Genomic DNA, 18,635 nt, shown 5'->3' with positions numbered 1-18,635 from the left:
AAAAACACAGCATCTAAACATTGGGGGAGGGAACTAAAAGAATTATCACAGGGAAATTTGTACTTTTAAGTGTTCAGATTTTCTTTTAAAAAAAAAAATTAAAATAAATGACCTAAGATTCTAGATTAAAACAAAATTTTAAAAACAAGGGAAAGTAAATTAAAAGTATGACGAAATTAGAAAAAAGTACAGATAAAAGGAGATAGCAATAAAAGACCAACTGAGAAAACTTAACAAAGTGGAAACCCATCTTTTTAACTCAATTTGAGATGTAGCAAGCCAGCTGCAAACGATTCTGTCCTCCCTGCCCACTCACACCTCCATATTTACTCTACCTCCACCCCCACCCCCATCTGACCCCCACCCTCACCCCCACTCTCAGCCCAACCTTCATCCCTACCTGACCTCCACCTGACCCCCACCCCCCACCCCCACCTGACCCCCACCCCCACCCCCACCTAAAAAAAGCCCTTTAACGGAGCTGCTTACTGTGGACCAGCAGGGGTGGGCAGCGCGGAGCCTCCGCCTGGGCCTCCGCCTGTCGGGCCGCAGGGCCCTCAGCAGGACACTGGCCACCAAAAGGATGAGCTTCTGGGAGTCGCTCCGCTCCGTGGGGCAGGCAGCGAAGGCCTGGAGGCTGCTGGCCTCGGAGGCACAGTCCGCACCAGGGGCAGCGCCTGGACAGGCGAGCGCGGGAAGCACCGCCATGGCAGGAGGACGGTCAGGCCTCCGAGGGCTCCCCCGGGGCCGAGCCGAGGAGGGCGCCCTGGGGACGGGAAGGGGTGAGTCCCCCCGGGGCCTGGGCACCCTGTGCCGGTCACTGGGTGAGCAGGTGGCAGGGCCGGCGGGCTGCCCGGGGCCCGGCAGGTCAGGAAGCCCGCAGGCAGGGCGGGAGCGTGTCCACTGTGTCCACTCCCGGCCTCGTGACCCGGATGGACAGGAGCGAGGCCCCAGGGCGGGATGGCGCCCCTCAGGGCCCGGCTGGGCGGACGGCCGGGCTGTTTCGGGGCTGAGCTGACTGCCGGCTGGAGCCCAGGCGCCTGAGGCTCCTCCGAGGCTCGGGGAGGGTCTGGCCGCAGGACCGGAAGTGGCTCCTGGCTGTTTCCTCAGCGGCCGCACCTGAGCCTCAGCCCCAGCGGCTCCTCCTGCGCTCCCGGTGCCGGGTCTGCCGGGAGGCCTCCTGGGCTGGGTGGTTCCGAGGCCCTGTTGAAACCACTGGGGGACTGGGTTCCAGGACGATGGGCTCGGGAATGTTCCAGAAGCCGTTATCCTCATCACAGCAGGATGGGAGCTTAAACCCTTTGCGGTCCAATTTTATTTTTGGAATTTAAACAGACTGGTCCAAATTAATTGACGGGATTGAATGTTGAACTTTTTAATGTTCTTAAAGTTTACACCAAAAATTCACTAGTTATATTATTAAGTATGTTCAATCAAAGAGTTTATTCTTTAAAACATTTCATAGTGTGGTATCTTTTGAACCATTTCCCCACATGCAACCCAGCACCTTACTGACAATGCGTATCATCTCAGCGGTTTGCGGTGTCGACCTCAGCTCCATGTTGGACCTGCTCCTAGCGCCTGGTCTGTCGAGTCAGCCTGGACGTTGGACCGAAAAGGGTTTAATGTCCAGGTTTCTGCAGTGGCTGCATCTGCTGCAGGAGCTGCTGGAAGAGCATGGAGCCTGGTTCTTGCTGGTAGATGGTGGCCAAGTTATCCATCTTCTCCAGCGCGCACTCTGACTGCAGATCTCGGATCTCTCTCTCTCTCTCTGTCTCTGTGTATATAGACATACATACATATAGACATACATACATGCTAGTACATACATACATACATATGGGGGTTCTCTTGTACACAACAAGTTGTCTCTTTTTTAAGATTCTACCTTTAAATGTAACATTTGACAATTTAATTAAATTGTATCTTAGTGTCTTAGTGTCGTTCTCTTTGGCTTCTTCTTGTTTGAAACACTGTGGACTTCCAGGATCTGGATGTCGGTTTCCCTCTCCAGTTTGGAGACATTTTTAGTCATTATTTCTTCAAATACGAGTTCCACCTCTTTGTCTCTTTTCCTTCCGGAATTTCAATATGAAAATGTACTGCTTGATATTGTCCAAGAGGTCCCTTAAGCTGTCTTCACTTTTTATTTATTACATTTATTTTTTGGCCCACTCTGCTTTTTAAAAAATATATATTTTATTGATATTTTACAGAGAGGAAGGGAGACGGATAGAAAGTTAGAAACATCGGTGAGAGAGAAACATCGATCAGCTGCCTCCTGCATACCCCCGAGTGGGGATGTGCCTGCAACCAAGGTACATGCCCTTGGCGGGAATGGAACCCAGGACCCTTCAGTCCGCAGGCCGACGCTCTATCCACTGAGCCAAACTGGTCAGGGCCTGTCTTCACTTTTTAAAATTCCTTTTCCTTTTGCTGTTCTGTTTGGATGAGTTCCACTGCCTTGACTTCCAGATCACTGATTCTTTTTTCCATGTCATCTAGCCTGTGATAAACCTCTCCAGTGTTTGTTCCTGTTCAGTTATTGTATTCATAGCTCTCTTTCATACTTAAAAAAAATTAATTTTAGTATTGTAAGGAAGGAGAAAACCAGAAGCTATAGGATATAATCAGGGGAAAAAATAAATATTGAATTCACAGGAATGTAGCATTTAATCTAGGTTTCTGTAGTTTGAATGTGTGGAACTTGCTTCCTGGGCTGAACACTAGGGACAGCAGGCCACTTACTAAGGATAGACCCCAGGTCCTGGATGCCCCCAGCCTCCACCCACACAGCAGGACAGCAGGAGGCTCAATGAATCGAATGAATATGAACTTCATCTGTGGAAAGTCTTTTATTATTTGTTTTGTTTGGGAGCTTATTTTGTTTTTGCTTTTTCTTCGGTTTGTTAAGCCATAAGAAACAAAATGTGGATCAAAACTTTCCTGAAAATTATTTTATCAAGAGAAAGCAAGTCACTTTCTCCCTACCATCCTTGGCTCTCTTCATGTTTTTAAAATAAATTTTTAAAAAGAAAAAAAGAGTGTGGAACTTGCTAATGGTCCTAAATGGCAAGACAAATCTACTTCATGTGGTTACTGTGTAGATGATGAAGTGATTCAAGCAAAGTACCTTGCGTAGTACTCAAAAATGTTTTTGTTCCTTTCATAAGAGTTTTAAAGAACTTATTTTCTAAGTCATACTTTCTAATTACTATATTGCTACCTACAAGCAAATTTGAAAGACCCACCTTTCCTTAAATCTCAAATACAGCTTGTGTACTACTTATTAAAAACCTCACTTCCGTCATGAAGGTATTTTCTGATTCTTTTGCACTGCTATTTCTTCAAATTATTAATAGGCTTTGAAGACAGATTTCACCTCTAAATTTAAGAGATTTCACTCTCAGAGGCTCTGCTGCTCACCCCAAGGGCGTTTTCTCCCCACAGTCAATTGATTCATTGCACAGTTGTTACAGTTCATTAAAAGAATGAGGGATGCTGATAATTCAGCAGATGAAATTCATTGGCCTTTGTGGCTCAGCTGCCACTTTGCATTTTGTCCTGTGGAATGGGGCAGCATGATATGGAAGAGCAAAGAAAAAAATGGTGCTTGCTTTAAGCTCTTAGGTTTGGTTTGGTAAATCCTTTTTAAATAAAATAATTAAATATCCTCAACAACTTCAAATTGTTGGTGGTTTGTTTGTTTGTTTGTTTGTTTGTTTTCAAAATTACTTTGACCATCACTGTTGTACAGTAAAAGAAGTTTTCACCACTATGAGCCAATGTGAGTTGTTTTGATTTTTTTTTTTTCTGGCAACACTGATTTGTACAGGAGTAGCAACAATGAAATTTTAATACAAGGAAAGACTTCATATAAATATAAAATAAATCATTCAATATGGCATTATAGTATAGAGAAAATTGTCAGTGATAGTAATTATTTGTGTGTGCTAGATAGTATGTTAAGTACTCATAGTTTAGTGGTAAACAAACAGACATGGGATATGAGGAAAGAAAGATAGGAAGTGTTATAGGACAGTGAAAATCTAGAAAAAATTATGGGACAAGTGGAATAGGGAAACTGAGGCAGGAAAATTAAACAAAGCTAAAAAGATTTGCAGGCTGCTTGTAGCAGGACCTTATATTAAGAACAAAGGATTAAAACCTCTCCTCATAAAAGAATGCAGGAGAGGAGGGGGAGGGAAAAGGGAGAGGATGAGGAGGAATCCTAATTCAATTTTTCACTAACCGGGGACTACTTAGTGCAAATCGTCCTGGAGCTGTGAAAACAGCAGGGAGGAGGGGGGAAGACGAGTGCAGTCTGGCTCATCCACTTTAGACAGTGCAGTGAAGCCAGCAGTCTTGGGTTTGTTAAGATAAAATTGCCAGGTGCTTCTCATAAATTGTGGCAAGGCTGTAACAAACAAGAGGGGAGGCTCCAGAGTAAATCTGTACCAGGATATCAAGAGGAGAAATGAAAAACACACACAAAGAAAACCTACAGACAGGAGTGTATGTACATAAGGCAGAACCCGCCCCCCCCCCCCCAACCCCCTCGCTCTTCAGATTAGCAGAGAGCCTATCTGTGCTCCAGAAGCCAGATGTGTAGATTTGCTTGCCCTGCTTCTCTTAATAAATGTGCATGCTTTAATTTTTAAAATAAATTCACTTTCTCTAATTTTTAAATAAGTTCACTGTAACACAATGCAATTACTATGTGGAGTCACTCCTTTGAATTCGTTCCTACAAGCTTGACAAGAATCGAGGTGGGAGCAGCCCTCTCCCTCTGACTCAGGGGGCTCTCTGAGAACACCTCTCTGCTATCGTAAAGGTGCCTGTCACAGAAGCATTACTAAGTGATAATTATCAGCCTTGCTGCCACAATGACTAGGAGCAGCGAGGGATACGGTTGATCAGAAGGTTCATGTCTTATACACACAGGAGTTGTTTAATTAAACTAGAAAGGTGAACGAGTCTTTGGTATAGTCTATGAGAGAGAAGAGAAAGGGGGAGTTCATCTCCTCATACCTATTGGTCAAGGTTCAACCCCACGGGAGATGACTCTTCTATTCTGAATTCTGTCTGTCTCATTTGCTACTTTAACAACTTAAATAAATGATTTGGAAGTGTGCTCAACTATTCCTAATAACAGAGTTTTAAAAAAACATGTTTTAAATCTCCCTCCATTGCTGGGTCCTACAAATCTTTTTTAAAATGTGTTTTGCAGGTCATCTAATTTAGCAAGTGTGAAAGAAGTACATAGACTGTTATAGACTTGTTCCATGGTTTGACTATGCCCTGAGACAAAAGCTGTATTATGTACTACAAGGGGCAGAGATTTTCTTTTATTAGGCTTACAAATTGTGTTCTTTCACCATTATGAAGATTTGTATTTTATAAACAGTGAAGAGTCCAGACTGCTATAAAATTGAGATTTTCCCCTGCAGTTGTATACATTTCTCCTACACAGGATATTGGCATCTGTAGTTCTCTATGTAGGCATTGTAGGGCCAGACTTTTCTGATTGTACTTGGGCACATATACAACCTCTTAGATTTTGAATCCTTAAGTACCACCTGAGATCCAGTGTTAAACATTTAGAGCTCTGTCATCAGACTTTGCCTTGTGCTTACATGTAAAGCGTGATGTGTTGCCAAATATGCAATAAAAAGGAATGGCCTGCAGGGCTTAGCATGTTTATTCTTCCCCACTAGAAAATGGAAATATATATTTTATTATCTTGATGAAACAAACATTACAAGAAAGAATCAGGTAACCAGACATTTATTTTGCTATTCTTTTTTTAAATATATATTTTTATTGATTTCAGAGAGGAAGGGAGAGGGAGAGACAGATAGAAACATCAATGATGAGAGAGACTCATAGATCGGCTGCCTCCTGCAAGTCCCCCACTGGGGGTCGAGCCCACAACCCGGGCATATGCCCTTGACCTGAATCGAACCTGGGACCTTTCAGTTTGCAGGCCGAAGCTCTATCCCCTGAGCCAAACCGGCGAGGGCTTATTGTGCTTTTCTTTTGAGCATATCGTTTCAGCAACAGAAGTATTTCAAAATCAATGGCAATTTACAAAATTTAGTTTTAATATGCATCATTCCCCAGAGCCAAATTTTAATTTAAGCTTTCTAGTGAGTTACATATTTGATGCCTTTGCAGATTACACTGTGGACTTAAAGTATAAGAATTCACAAGACAACCTCAGCATTTTCATTAGAAACAGCATGTCCAAAATCATTACCCTACCTGCAGACTCCTTAGTTGATAGACACAGAAATCTAATGGAGACCTAGTAATTCATTTTATTTGTCCTTGCTGCTACATATACCTTCTCAAGAGGAAGGACCATATATTTTCATGAGGACAAATTATAACCCTGTTTCCCAAGTTCCTTTTTTCTCCCCTGAGCTTGAACCTACCATGGAGTTGTGCAATCAGCATACTAACACTAATCACGACCTATGTGCAGGGCACAAAATTTTGAAACCAATTGCCTGAGGATTCTCTGGCTGGTGCCACAAGTCTGCGCATTCATTTGCTACTTTTAAAAACAGTAACCTGAAGAAAATGTAATAATTGTGAGATGTCAAGAAGGCAGCGTATGGATGCTAAAATATTGTATTTCCTTCTCTGAAAGAAAGGTTACATAAAGATGTCCATGATGTGCCTTAGGGTGTGTGCGCGTTTACGTATGTATCTATCAGCAATTAAAAATGTATTTAAAAACAGACTCACCTGAAGTTAAACCAATTTCCTGAGGGTTTCTTAACTGCAACCATCATGCCTACATCTCAATTTCCTTATGTTAAACAACAACAAAAACAAACATAGCCTAGCTAGTTTGGGGGGCATGGAATGTGCTCATGAGAATACAAATAGTTATATTTTTGTTCCAAATAGCTGATTTTTGCAAAACTTTATTGTCTATTTTATCCATATGACACTGCAGCACCTAATGAATGAAATTTCGATTTAAGCTGTCAATGGTAGGGGAAAATGATCCAGTACAAATAGTAAGGAGGGAGAACTATCTGAGTAGGTAAACCATAGTAATATGTCATAAGAGTCCAGTGATGATGATCCAAGCTGGGAGAAGACCAAAAGTCTAAAATGAGGCAAATGTAAACATTTCAAGTTGCTGCCCTTGAGCATGCCTTCAAGCTAAAAGGAAGGAGGCAGTAATGTGAGAATGGAAATCCAGAACCCAGGTATGGGATAGTCACTTTAATCAAAGGTGCATCTCATTTAGTAGCCACTAAATGCCATATATTTTTGTTGTTGTCCAGTGTGATTTTTATCCTGATACCACAAGAAATAAGTTGGTCACTATTTTACAGATTACTACACCAAAGCATCATCTTGAGGTCACTAGAATGTATTATGCAGTTATTCACACATCTATAATACTATAATTCCATGTTAACTTATCTGCTGTTAATCATGGAAAATTTCCAGGAATCTTTTAATTTTATTCTGTCTAATGTTTAGCATGATCTATAATAATAAAAGCATACTATGCTAATTAGACTAGACATCCTTCCAGATGACCTTCCAGACGAAGCCAGGGCTGTGAGAGCCAAGGCAAGCCACTGCAGCTGCGACTGAGGGAGGCCCCGGTCAGGGGGGCCAGAGGGAAGCCAGTGTCGGCAGTGGGGGGAAGGAAGGCCTACTATTGCATGAGTTTCATGCATTGGGCCTCTAGTATTTTTATACTATTTGTCCTTTTTTGCATATGTTGATGGAATTTTTGTTAAATAGGCTTTGGCCATGATTGGTACCATTATATATACCTGTTTTTATGTCTCACAAACCCTAAATATGCATATAAAATTATGCAGATTAAATATTTTATTGAAACATTTCAGAATAAACTTGTGAGCGCTTATGACAAGAGATCTAACACAAGTAAGTAAATATAACTTCATGAACAATAGGGAGCGGGGGATAGAGTCCTAAGAGTCTTCCAAAAGAAACTTTCTAAAGTTCCAGCATCAATTTAATTATTTATATTCATGAAGATGGATTGATATAATGGGCAAGGAAGGAAAGCAAATTTATAAAGGAGATACATTAATCCATATGCCAGAAAATGGAACCATACAGTAACTTTGCAAGGACCACTCTGTGGTGGCTAACCATAAAATAGGATTTCATTTTTGTAAATGCTTTTAGAGCCTAGTTTTATTTAAAATGGTCTTTTAAATGGCTCTAATTTTAAAATTTCTTGTCTCTTTGCACCTGAGTCAGTAGCTCTTTCTTTCCTTACTTGTAAGTTTTAAGGCCTTTATTTTTATAGCTATGGGCAGAATTCCATTTGTCTGAACTGAATCAAAAAGTGCAGGAGCTAAAGAAATCCATTTATAAAAATTGAAAGAGCAAGTGCAGGGGCTAATACAAATATATGGTATAATTGAATTTTAAGACAGAAATATAAAGCCTATAATAGCTTCCTTTGTACTGATTATGTCACTCTCTATCTTAAAATTATTTATTATCTTCCCTTTGCCAACCTGGGAATGTTAAACAGGCCTTCCAGCCTCATCTCTCATCAGGTCCTCTGGGACCCCATGCTTAGATCAGACTGAACTATCTGCAATTCTCCAAATGCCCCAGACCATTCCAAATCTCTATAAATTTGCATATTTAAAACCTTTCTATATATTAGCTCTTTCTTGTACCTGAAATGCTTTCTCTCCTTGTCTAATTATTCATCATTCTTTCTAAGCCTGTTCTTTAGTGACCTTCCTCATAACTCTTCTTACACAGAATTGTCCCCTCCTCCATTGTGCCCAAAACTACACTGATACCAGTTTCAAGCTCAGTCTCTTTTACATTCATTCCATCACATCTGTTTAAGTTCTCTGCCCCTGTAACACGGTGAGCACTTTGAAAACAAGGTTGTGATTGGTTCACCTTAGTATCCTTTGGACCTTGTAGAATTCTGAATACCATTAAAACATCTTGTGACATGAAGAAGCCAGAAATAGACTCACACAAATATGCTTAAGTAATTTTTTACAGATTCAAAAACAATTTAATGGAGCTTAAACTACAGTTTATTCAACAAGTATACATTCTTGCATCTTATTTTTAAATTTTTTTTCATGAAAATGTCTTTAAAAATTCATCTGTGTCATTATGTGTACCTGTAATTATTTAATTGCTCTTACTGTATAATACTCATTGTATGAATATATCAAAATGTATACATTCATTTTATTGTTGATTGCATTCGAATTGCTTACACTTTTTAACTATAAGATCTAGCTGCTATGAACATTTTAATTCTTCTCTCTCAGTATATGTAACACAGACTATTCCTGAATAGATAACTGAGAATAAAATTATTCAGCCATAGGTCATAAATGTTTAATATTAATAGAAAATGCTGTACTAATGGCATAGAGGCTCAATTTAGATCAACCCTCTCACAAATGAAAACTAATTAGGTCTTAAAAACAACAATAACACCCTAGCTGGTTTGGCTCAGTGGATAGAATGTCGGCCTGAGGACCAAAGGGTCCTGGGTTCAATTCTCATCAAGGACATGATTGCAGGCTCCTCACAATCCCAAGATTCCCTCCTTTCAGGGGATCTATTTTGTTTAGAAATATATAATTTTGCTCATATTATTCCATCGAGATTTTGGAATGAGAACCTGAGAATGTGTACTTAATTATAACACTAACAAGAGAGAAAAAGTACTGTGTATACGTGTGTGTGAAGGTTGCGGGGAAGAAGGAGAGAAATAAAGGAAGAGGAAGAGAATGGAGGGAGAAACGAAGGGGGAGAGAACACTAAATTGCTCTGTAAGTAAGAGTTTGAGGAGATCTTGGTAGAGGGAAGAGGAAGGTGATAAGAGAACAATATTTATTTCATCCTGAGCCATTGCATGGAACTCAGAATCCAGCTTTGGGCAGGAATCTGTGAGCAGCCAGCAGTGTTTACTTGGCCAGACTAAGATTCCATCTCTTGGGCATGTACCTCTCCACCTTCTCATAACAGCACTTGATTAAAACTGATGTAACGAGCAAAGACTCCACGGAAGGAATCTGCAGCAATTAGTGTAGAAACTTCTATTCTGACCCAGGCAATTGACTTAAAGCAGGCACCTGGGAGAGGTCGCTGGCCATCCTGGTAACTGAAATCATATGCCTCACCTAGCAACTAAATTCATTGGAATTTAATTACTCAATACTATTAAATACTGGCAGCATACTCATTATTGAAAGATTGATTATTATTATGCAAACATTTCCATTATTAATTTATTAAAAACTTGGGCATACTTCCCAGACTAGTATTGAATCCTCCACTTCTTGTCATTTCATTACCTTTTCAGTTGAATATGTTTAACTTTTTGAGGTTGTTATTTTGACTCATCATTCTTTCACATGATTAAGCCATTAAAATTCATTCAGAAAATTGGCTTTTTTCCAGATACAAAAGCAGCACGATAATAATAAAATACAGAATAGTTGTCAGTTCTACTCTGACAACTCAGATTGCAGTCTCTTACTTGTTTGCTCATAGACATTTATATGACCCCAAAAACAATAATTTGGCATAATAGATTGCCTGCTAAAATGTGAGTCATAAGGCCTTGCTATAAACAATTGTTGAGTGGATGGGTGGGTGAGGGAAATGAACTCTAAGGTACTTATTTGTCTAATATTTTAAACTTGAGGAGATGACATTGAACTTACATACTCATTGTCTAAAGGAAAAATTGTTTGCCTTCAAGCAAACATAAATAAATACCTTATTTTAAAAAGTCAATAAAACATTTATGAACATTTCACCCCACTTTATGTTTGTGTGGGTAATATGAAGAAAATGTTTTCCTTTACTAATAAACTTCCTATCTCAGCATTCCACAGGGCAAGTTTCAGCTACAGTAGTTCATTAGCGAAGTGTTTTTAAATAACACAAAAAAGTTGCTTTTCAATTGTTCCACATATGAGGGGCTGTTTCATCCATACCTATGAATTCAGGATGACATTTTTGGAGTTTAAAATTGTTGGGGTTGAAATAGCCCTGTACATTCAGGGAATATTATCAAATCTGCCTTTTTCTTGCCTCTACTCTGTGTCATCAGTTCTTTTTTTAAAACAAACAAACAAACAAAAAAACACTTTATGGTTGAAAGTATTACATATGTGCCCCTTTTTGTCCCCATTGACCAGCTTCAGCCCGCCCCTCCATACCCCGCCCCCCAACCCCAGGCCTTCACCACCCTATTGTCTGAATCCGTGGGTTATGCATATATGCATACAAGGTCTTTGGTTGATTACCTCCCACCTACACCTTCCCTCTGAGATTCTGCACTCAATTCCATGTTTTCATGTCTCTGGATCCACTCTGTTCATCAGTTTATTTTGTTAATTAGATTCCACATATGAGTGAGATGACTGATGCTTGTCTTTCTCTACCTGACTTATTTCACTTAGCATGGTACTCTCTAGGTCTCTCCATTGTCTCTGAAGAATCATCACTTGCTGTATAAGACTGGATGGTGATTTCTGAACCAAATTATAAAAATTATTTCAGATTTCAAAGTCACTGAAAACCATTGTGATAAAGTAGTTCACGCCTCTCTGAATGTTTGTTCACTTCCTATGGAAAATCACAAGGGATCTGAAACACTAGCCAAATAAAAAAGCAAAATATACAAATGTTGAGGTGAAAGCTAGAACTGCTCCAGATTCATAGAGACCCCTTTGTGTTAATTTTAGAGAGAGAGGCAAATGCTGTGAAAGTGGCAAACTCTGTGCAAGTTATTCAAGTAAATCCCAAAAATGGACCCTGGTGTACATAAATTGAAGTTTCTAAGAACTTCCCTTGCTTTGCCCACTTCTGTTCTTAGTCCTGATAGAGATGAAGCATCCTATATAACAAAAGCCTAATATGCAAATTTTCCCCTTGGGTGGTTGTTTGACCAGAAGTTCGACCAGGAGACCGAAAGTTCGACCGCTTGTTATGGCATGCGCTGACCAGAAGTGGGCAGCGCAGAACATGGTGGGCATTGGTGACAAGCTGCGACTTCTCGCCGGCTACCTGAGGGCGGGGGTGATGGGGACTGAGGTGTGATGAGAATGTGGAGTGTTCTCCGAGCTTGTTCTCACTCCCCTTGCTACTCTCCCCCGGGATGCCAGGGCTCGTGCGCTGGGGAAGCCCCCATGCTTAGGTGCCAGACACCTGCTAGTAGCCCGCCCCACACCAGGCCTCTTCCAGGTGAGCCAGGCCACAGCCACCAGGACCACAGGGACCGGTCAGGCTTTCTATGGGTTCGCGCAGGAGCTGGTCTGCAGGTGCTGCCCACCCGGCTTCTGTGTGCCACTGCTGGGTGGCTCAGAGGCCCATGCTGTGTCCCAGCCCACAGCATCTGGCCACACTCACTGCATCTCCATGTGGGGACTCGGGCGCCATGACTCAGGTGGAGGGTGGCACACAGGAGCTTGGGGACCCAGGTGCTGCCCAGGGCCCAGAGGTCAGCTGGGACCTGCCCTTCCATGCCAGATGCTTGCGCTTCAACCACAGGCCAGGCCTAGGGACAGCATCCATGCACAAATTTCGTGCACCAGGACTCTAGTAAGAAATAAGACATATCTCAAGCCTACACTGTGAACTATAAAGTACAGTTACAATATCTATATGAAATATGCTATAGACACCTCAGTCTCTGAGATGAGCAATATAAAGGTATACACACACTAGTGGTAAAATAGATACAGCCTAAAAGAGAGAGCAAGTGGGGCAGACACAGTAACTGAAGATAGCTTTTTGCAAAATGACAAAAAATCTGAAGCCATGAATTATAGAATTCTAGGAACTGCATGGGAGAAAAATAAAGTAATCTGCATTTAAGCTCATAAAATTGCTGCAAAGTAAAGAGATTATTTTTAAAATGCTGAAAAGATAGCTCTATAGTGACACACAATAGATTAGATGTTGCCTAGGGCTGGAGGAGGTAGAGTGCGGGAGAATAGGGAGTGATTGGTAGACTGTACAGAAATTTCCTTTTCAGGGGACAAAAATTAGATTGTAGAAATAGTTACACAATCCTGGGACTCTGCTAAAAGGACTGTATTTCTACACTTTCAAATGCTGTGTTGCATGGTATGTGAACTGTATCTCAATAAAACTGTTAAAAATGGTTTATAACAGAAATAGCAGAAGCCTAATTCTCAATAACTATAGATGTTATAAACACATTGATATACATACACATGGGGCTATTTGTTTTTTAATGTTTAAATTTCATAAAAAAAAAATAAAGTCCAAATATTGAAAACAGTTGCCAGGTGTACAGCTACCACAAATACATTAGCAGGCATTTCAGTTTGGCATATTATTGTCAACTTTAAAATCTCCATATTTCCTATCATGGCTGACATGTGCAAAAAGGTAATTTGCTAAAAAACAGACATGCTGGAACTCCAGTGATAACGGCATCCAGCATTGCTGACAGCAATACAGGTCTTTGATGTCAAAGCAAAGGGATGAAGACAATTCATTTGAAGCAAAGGGAGCCATAATACTCATACAGAAAAAAATTAGATAGGAATGGATGGAAGTATTACAATGAATGAGATAAGGCAATAAAGAAATGAAAGCTGGATGAAGAGAGGAGAAAGGCAGCTTCCACTGATATGGCACTACCGCGTCACTGCGTGGTAGTGAGTCAAGGATGGATGAAACACCCACATTAAGTTAAGGCCCTGCTAAGCAGGTTGACATGTGAAACTAGAAGGTCCTTTGGGCATTGTAAGGATGTAAGTGGTATATTAGCACCACTTCGTTTAGCACAGGTGTTCCCTGTAATTGTGGAATGGTGGGAAAATGCAGAGTGCTCCATTGATCTTCATCACATCCCAAGGTGACACACTAGCAGCAATTTAGCACCTGCTAGAGAAATTTGGCATCTGTGGTATTTATCCAAGCGATTGGTCTTAAAGGTTGGAAGTGTTATTTTGTACTTCCATACATGCTGGGGAACTGCTATCAAGCATGTGCCAATGGCAACTACGTGGTAAAACCCTCTGAGTGAAAGTTGCAAAAGCCAATGAAATAAAGCGCAGTGAATAAAAGTCTTATAAATGGGGAAGATTAAATTTTTTCACACATCCTCTCCCTATCAAAAAGAGCCTTTTCCCTGACCACTAAGGATAAGAATTATTATGGTGCTTAAAATTATAAGTTACACGTTCATAAATAAATTATTTGGAATGTAATTGTTTTAACATTTTCTACATGTTTTAGCTGTAGAACCATCTAGGAATCACGTATGTTAAGACAAAAAGTTCTTCCCCCTGTTTCAAAATTATCTTGAAATATGAACAAGTTAGTGATTTACCAAGATAAAATAGCCAAATATTTCTCATCTGAAAAATAAGATAGATAAATAGATATAGACAGACATATAATATTTCTGTATCTTAACATCCTGGCTAATATGAGAGCTTATGTCCCATCAAATAGTAAGTAACAAGGCGCTCTAAGCCAAATATTAAATTATCAATGTTTAAATTAACATGCATAATATTTCCATCAGCCCCATAATGTTCTCCCATGTTCATTTCCATATAATGTTAAAATTGATTAAGAAAATATAAATGTCATACCACAGACAATAGGCTGCTGAAGGCCTGGGGCAGGGGGTGGGGACTGGCTGGAGAAAGTCAATGGGGGAAACAGGGGAACATAGGTAATACTTTCAACATTAAAGAATTGTTTTTAAAAAAGAAAACATAACTGTCATAAATATGACAACACATTTCTGTGTTTCAACCTATGCTCTGCAGAATTTAACTTTATATTTGCGTTTTGATCTGTCACAGTGATAATGAGAAAGTATCAAAATAAAAGACAATGGTCAGAAGAGATATAAAGCTATGTGCCTAACTGAATTGTGCAGTGACAGAAACTATAATGTAACAGTCAGGAACCATAAGGTCAAAATGTAATGAGATATTAAGGACTTCTAATAAGAAGTATAATTACATTGTTAGATCTGTGACTTGTTAGAGGCACTGGAAAGGAAGGCAAAAGCTTGCTTGATGTTGAAACAAAAAAAGGATTAGTCAGATTTTAAAAGATGTATGTATTAAATGGAAGAATACATCATAAATTAGAAAGATCTTAAAAGATGTACTTAGTTAGCAGAAGGGTACATCAATTTTTCAAATACAATTTTGTTTCGTAGGTGCAAAAAATTAATGTCTGTATAATAATAGTTTATTGTACTTGGGCAGTATCTACACACATGCATACACACACAGGCAAATTGAGAAAAAAAATCCAATCACCACATCTGAGACAAAAATAACTTGGTTTAAGTCGAGTGTCAGATATTCACTAAATATTTATTTTATCAAATAAAAATAATAATTTATGTTACTCAGTTAAAAGGGAAGCTACTTATGTAAATCTTGCTATACTGCTCATTTATTCAATAATTTTAACATGAAAACATTTTGCTCTGATGGAAAATCCTTTATCCTCTTGCCTACCAATACCAGGGTAGATGAAAAAAACATTGAAAGCAGGTAATTCTCTTCTTTAATATGTATCTTTATGATGTTAGTTTCCAATATGACACCTGTTCAAAATACTTTATAAAATTGCAATATGGTAAGATAAGATAATTTTAAATTGGTGAGAAAACTAAAACAAAAATATAATTAAATAGAATATTAAATGATATAATAAAAACTTAACAAGACAAAATACCATGAAATCTTACACTCCTGATATTACTTATACAAACTTGGACCTAAGATTTCTAGAAGTCACATGGGGTAAAAGTGAATATTTCAGTGACCACAATATTAATTCAAAATTACTCAGAAATATGACATTTATCTCTTTAGAGACACCAAAGAGAAATATTTCCAATAGGCTGTAGTATAAAGATAATAACCTCCTTGTGTCATGAAAAGCATAATATTTTCATCTTAAGCATAGTTATAAAATAGATTAGGTTGCTTCAAAATGTATCCCTTAAATGCACATAAGGCTAAGCTAATCAGTTGCAGAAAGGCCACTATGATGTGATTCAATTTCCTTTCTGAAGAACTATCATTGTTCATGGATGCCAAAATAATGGCTCTTAAACTCTTTTGACAGTGACCATAAATAGAAAAATATATATTTTACATCATAATTCAGTTTTTAAAACTTAAAAACTCATAACCATCCAACAGAAGTGTTAAGCAACCATAATTATAATTATGCTACTATTTTCTAATATTTCTGTTTTATTAAAATCATGATATTTGCAACAAATAAACTGATTTCTGACCTACTAATGGTCTAATAACTATGGCATAAAAATAGTGTGCTAGGCCTATATATAAAAAGAGATAAGGTAAGAGCCATAAATAGAATCTTGGACAGCTGAGCTATGGAAATGTCATAATAAGGTCATACTGTACTTGAGTTACAGACTTTAGAGGTTGGATGGGGCTAGTTTTACATTCCTAAACCACTACAGACCCTTGGACAATCATGCACTTTCCCACATCAAGCATTTGTACATCCTGTTCCCTTACCTACTTGGAAGGTATTTCCTTCCTCTCTAGCCTGGCAGGTTCCTGCTGTTGCTTCAGGTCTCACCTCAACTGTTACCTACTCAGAAAGCATTTTGACATCACTAATTATGGCCCAGTCACTCTACTATTTCTATTGCTACCCCCATTATTTTATACTCTTGTCAATGTGCCAGAAGCTGGTCCATCCTTGCTGCTTGACACAGTTGCTGCAGGGAAGAAACATCTGCACAGCATATGTTTCAAGGGACCTGGCGTATATGGCATAGTGTTCTTAATACATTTGCTCCCCTTCTTAGCGTTATGTGTTTTAAACAAGACCACCTCCCCAAGAAAGATCGTTTCCCCAGGTGAGAATTTTTTCCCTGGAGTTAGGGATTAACAGGACCAAGGAAGAGAATAAATCAGTGAAACCCCCTAGTGTTACAGAAATACCATGTACTACTTATGAAGAACTTGGACTAAGACTGTTGGCGATAAATTTGGGACTTGTTGGGCCCACATCCCCAGGGGTCTACCCACCAGGGAAAGCACCAACGCCTATACCCCTGGAGACTCACAGACACAGGGCAGTCCCAGGGAAGGCAAGCAGCGAGGCTGGGAGGACATAACCTTTACTGGGTAGGATAATCTCCTTCAGTCACTTCTTTGTAGCTTATCAGTAGAGCAGTGACCTTGGAATAGCCCTTATAATGGAACACAGAGATTAATCTAGACAGGATTAAACTCAACAGAACTAGATTAACAAACACCCTAACCTTTGGAATAGAATGGATAGGATTAAAATCAACTGGTATAAATACAGATATAACAGGACAATAAAGACCGAACCTGGCTAGAGAACCTGGCTAGAGCCTGGCTAGGCTGCTGATCAACTGAACGCTGTCTCTGTGTCATTCCTTTTTCACCGACTCCGTCCACACCTTTGGGAACCCCTGGACCTGCTGGGGTTGGACCACAACATCAATGCAAATTTATTTTCTTCACAGTAAGGTGTTTGAAGATCACATTGATTTCAACCCACTGACACTCATCTTGGGCTTCAGATCTCCAGAACTACACAATACTAATTTGTTTTAGCCACTAAGTTTGTGGTAATTTGTTATGCCAGCAGTAGAAAACTGATACATATGCTTTTTAATAAAAATCAATGTACAACACATGCTTAAATTAATAGTTCTGTATGTCTAAGTTTCTTTATACCAAAATCAAGTTAAAATAGTCTTAATGCACAGTATAATGATTTTGTTACATCCTGTAAAATTAATTTACTATAATTAATAGCCTCTTTTAAGGATATTTTTTATACAGTAGGCTTAATAAATAATACCCTAAAGAATATCTTTATTCTTATTTTATTTATTCTATATTGTGTCAAATGTGTTTTTAAATACGTTTTCAAAGGTAGAATTACTGAGAAAACTATAAAATTTCTATTAATCTTAAAGTACAAAGTACATTACCATGATATTTTCAAAGAAGGTTGTACCAGTTTTCCCAGCACTAGCACTCTTTATCAGTTTACCACATAACTGACAGTATATTATCACCATTTATTCTTTCTTATCACCATTTATTCTTAATTCGAAAATTCAGTAGGCATAAATAGCACTTATTTGAAGTTCTGATAATCTTTTTTTAAAAAACCTGTGAAGTTGTTTATGTTTTCATATATTTTTATGGACATAAAAGTTCTTTTCCAAGTTTCCTATTTATGTCATTTTCTCATTTAAAAACTGCTTATATCCTTTCTTTGAGGATTAATTCCAAGGATATTTGCCTTCTATATAACTTTTGTAACTAATGTTCATTTTCATCTTTGATTATAGAGATTAAAGAGAAATTTCATTTGTCTCACATATTATGTAGTTAGCTTATTCATCCACATTTATTGTCCCCCAAAATTTAAGAAAATTTAGGATACTCTATATTCATAACAGACTAAGAGCAGCAAAAATTATAAACAAATTTTCTTAGTTTATTTCTTTGTTTTCTTCTATTTTGTCTATTTTTTTAATTAAAGGCATTGAAACAGAAATACTCTACAGGTTATAAATGCATAATCAC

Source organism: Myotis yumanensis, unplaced genomic scaffold (assembly GCF_028538775.1).
Source record: "Myotis yumanensis isolate MYYU_CA2020_CCGP unplaced genomic scaffold, mMyoYum1.0.hap1 SCAF_12, whole genome shotgun sequence".
In the NCBI taxonomy this organism is placed as follows: domain Eukaryota; kingdom Metazoa; phylum Chordata; class Mammalia; order Chiroptera; family Vespertilionidae; genus Myotis; species Myotis yumanensis.
The sequence above is the reverse complement of the archived record's forward strand: the minus strand, read 5'-3'. Positions refer to the sequence as shown.